General features: G+C 36.7%; 1 non-coding gene across 1 annotated transcript; it reads left to right on the top strand.

Moving 5' to 3' along the window:
• Positions 1-650: 650 nt before the first annotated feature.
• LOC148855522 (small nucleolar RNA Z103) lies at positions 651-751 on the top strand. Its single transcript, XR_016095154.1, has one exon. It is a non-coding gene; the product is annotated as a small nucleolar RNA Z103 (small nucleolar RNA).
• Positions 752-4,200: the final 3,449 nt, after the last annotated feature.

Below are 4,200 nucleotides of genomic sequence, written 5' to 3' on the forward strand. Positions count from 1 at the left end.
TGTAAATATCGGTGTATGAATTTGTATAATGAGCTGAAATAGCACCTATTTGATAGTCTTTATTCAATTAACGCCTACAGTTCCATATACCCTCTAGATGATTTCAGCGATCATGTAAGGTCCTATTTGAGTCATTTGACTTGATGAGCAATGAGGACCATAACCCGCTATAATCTGTCGGCTCATGCAATCACCAATGTCCTTGTCCTTGATGCCCTAAACGCTTCTCTTGGAATGAAATGAAGGACTTAATCGTAGACGTACATGTGGCATCTTTTATATTGCGAGTACGTTTAGGGTTTTCAATTTTTACTCTATAAATAACAAGGCTTCAGTCCCAAATTTCCAAATCTCCAAATCAGCATCTCTCTCCCTCTCTCATTCTGTAGGGTTTTTATGTCCATCTCTTCTCAATTGTTTCCTCTCTGCCATTTGCGAATTTTCTATTACTCTCGCTTGTTGTTAGCTTAGGGTTTTGGTTTAATTTTCAGGTGCTTTTGGACTATTTCCACTGGGGGTTTGGAGTTTTTTTCGATCCATCTCTTGATTGGTGTTGTGTGAGAGCCGAAACTGATAGGTGTTTTATAAGCCCTAAGATTGAAGTGTCTTTGATAGCAGAAACAGTTACTTTTTCATCTTGTTAATGGTGGTTGGAAGTGATGATCCTTTCCCCAGATGATCGACTCTGATTATACTGAGCTTTTGATTATTCTTCTCTTTGGAGAAGATCCAAGCCAGAAACCTGATCCATCCACCTACTATTATTAAATCAAAACAATATTTTCTATTATTATGTTGTTGGTTTTACAAGTTTTCACGCTTTATTACTATCCGGGGTTTTCTGACTTCTGTGATATTAGGTGTAGGTTTCTCCACTGGTCGACTCTGTTTAAATTGTGCTTGCTTTAATCTTCGCATCTTGTTTAGTGGAGATTCAATACTCGAAAATTTTTCGATATTCTCTCGCGTTTTTCAACTGTTTGTTTATCCAAAAAGAAATCGTAAGGAAGGCCATTGAACAAAGCCAGTCTCGTCGAACTATAGAACTTTTGGATCATCGATGGTTTAAGCATGAAGAAATTGTTCTTCATTTGCGAGTATGTTTCTTTAATATTGTTTTCGGACGGGTAACAAGCCCTGAGAAGGAAGGGGATGAATTGTTCACTGGAAAATGGAAGATGCAGGGGTTTTCTGTGGCAATCAGTAGAGAAGCTCTGGGAAGTAGAAAGATGCATGAACAACATACGAGCGTTTCGACCGTTGTCATCTCGTTACATCATAAATCGGATTTAAAATTCATAATTATATTTTAATTAAAAATAATAACGTAATAAGCTCCCGTTATGATTAACAGATTATTAACATAATAAGCTCCCGTTCATTTCTATCAGCCTTTTGTTCTCCTAAGCCATCAAATCAGATGTCTCCGATTTCTAGTCTCATTGGTACATCACCAACACTTGACACAGCAAAGACTATTTTATCGTTATTTTTCATTCAAATGGAATAGAACCACTGTAGATGTATCATTCTTTTGTTCTTCTGGGCGGCTTTGCCATCAAACCAGATATCACCGATTTCTGGGTCATCACCACTATTGAACAAACCAGAATTTTCAATTGGAATCAACTAGTTTAGTTAACAGACTACTGCATGTTACTCAATTTTGTGCCATGGAGATTGGTTTAGCTGAATTATCACTTATTAACAGAATTAACTGTTACATTATTATTGGTTACACAACTCATTATGCAGTTGAAATTCCGGTCCATGATGGCCTCTAAGAATGAAGAAGGTTACTGTTCAACTTGTAAAGGCTCCATTCAGAATTTTTGAAAATATAAATGAGCCCAGCCTAAAAGCCTAAGTTAGAATTCTTCCAAAATTGGAGGCATGGGTGAAACTCTTGTAAAGGATCTATTTTGAATTTTTGAAAATATAAATGAGCCCAACCTAAAAGCCTAGGTTTGAAGCAGGCTTTTGATATCATTAAGTCAGAACTCTTCCAAAATTGGAGGCATGGGTGAAACTCATGTACCCATAGTCTCTCTGTGGTTATTGGATTTGGATCTTTCTCTTATAAGTTGATTGGCATTTTTTTCTTGTATTTTTTGTTTTATCTTATTTAAAAAAAATAAGGCTTAGTTTGGAAAGAATACAAATACAGATATAAGGACAAATTTCTTAAATTATGTTAAAGTAGAACAAATTTATGATGCCGAAAAAATATGGTATGAGAAGAGTTTTTGATCAATCAAAACTCACTCGAATTTTGATAAATAAAACTTGATTGACTATCAGATTTATGATTCCAGTTGACCGGTCAGAAAGTTTTAAGATATGATATCTTTTCTATATCATTGTTGAACCCCTTTTGATAGTTGACTAATTACTCCCCTGCTGCAACCCGACTCCTTGATGAGGAAGATCTCCACGGTTTCCAACCTACCGCAACTCTACTGCAACCTTTAAGAAGTTTGTGAAGGTCTTTTGTGCCCTGTTTCTAGGGTCATTCTTCTTGTTCCCGACGAGTTTCAACTGAGACCGCCATGGTGATAGGGACATGCACGGAGCATTGGTATCTTTTCTCGCTGCCGGTGTAGTATTCTTGGGGACCATTTGAATCATCGTCATAGCTAGAACTTGAAGAATGATTCAGATCAGCAAGTGTACGAATACCACTGGCGCGACTATTGGAGGGCTTCGAGGGCTTCATTTCTCGGGAAGACATGGATACCCTTGATTGAAGGGAGACATGGATCTCTAAAAAATCAACAACAATCGGTGGGAACCAGCAACAATTGTGAACTGCTTACGAAAAAGGGCTCTGTAACTCCACCGTCCACCAGCTTCGTTTTTGATATATTTTTTTTTAAATTTGTCGCTAAAAAAATCTAGAAGAAAGAGATCAAGAGAGATGGAGTAGAGATATTCGATTTTTTTGTCACTGTAGAGTTACAGTAAGAGATAGCCATTAATGGGATAGTTGATTAATGGAGTTGCAAAGATTAATAGGGTAGTTAATGTTATCGAAGCTGTTGCTGTTGGATTTAGGGAAAGACAGGACCTTCCACAGTTCCGTCTCTGAATGGCTGACCGCCATGACAAACAAGAAAAAAAAAGGGGGGACCGGGGAGAGTACAGGTCGAGAGAGAGGGTTTCTCATAACACAGGTTTTCTACCACAGCTGTTCCGTCTCCGAATCGCTTCCACTCTTGTCGTTCTGTTATTGCTCACGGCCATTAGTTCTTCTCTCCCTACCTTCCTATAAAATTTTCTTGCTCTTCTTCATGGCCACTGGCTGTTACTGTTCCGTTGGCTTCACCCTTCGATAATTGCCCTATAAGGGTTTTATTTTGAAAATTTGAGAAATAATTGAGGGTAAATGTGACATTTTTCCTTTATGCAAAAAAAAAAGTTAAGGGTACTTGAAGGCAATAAACTGTAAGGGTACGGTTTGTAAATTAGCTAAATAATATGGATAGTATAAATACAAATATGTATAATACAAATACATACAAAATATAAGGTTTTGCATTCTACATATTTGCATTTGTACTCATTCCAAACAGATCCTAAATTTCATAGTTTTTATGAGATAATTTTGGTTAAAACACTGGTTTTATCAAGACAATCATTTTTATAATTATAGATCACCATATAAAAAATAAAGTGTTTGTTTACAAGTCTAGATCTCCTCACACACAAACTCTGCCCATGTTTATTGCAGCCATATATGGAGAACATCTCATTCGCATAGTATTATGCAGGAGGAGATATTTCCAATTCATGCGAGTTAGTGTATTGTGGGTAGACGTGGGCAAAGTTCTCGTGGGCAGGTCTTTGTTTATTATCGTAAATAAACAATTGGGTTAGGCATGATCGTCTTAATTAATAATTGGTTTGGGATTGGTACAACCTACCCCATATCCATTACACCCAACCCTGGTGGTAGTAAGATGCTTTTCCAAGTTTATACTGAAAGATGGTAATCTAATGATCATGTTGTGCAAAAACTCCAAAAATTAGAAAGGTGGAACTTCAAAATTTTATGGAAACTCTAATGCTAAAATCACATAGGAGAGAAAACTGGTTTTTCTTCTCAGATTGTATGGGCTCTTGGACCAAGAAATATCAAATCTTTTGGGTCAAGATTGAGTTAGTACTTGATTATGATGTCTATAGTACAAAAATCAAAGT

This window comes from Nelumbo lutea, chromosome 4, assembly GCF_056320005.1.
Source record: "Nelumbo lutea isolate HS-2025 chromosome 4, American lotus-T2T, whole genome shotgun sequence".
Lineage (NCBI taxonomy): Eukaryota > Viridiplantae > Streptophyta > Magnoliopsida > Proteales > Nelumbonaceae > Nelumbo > Nelumbo lutea.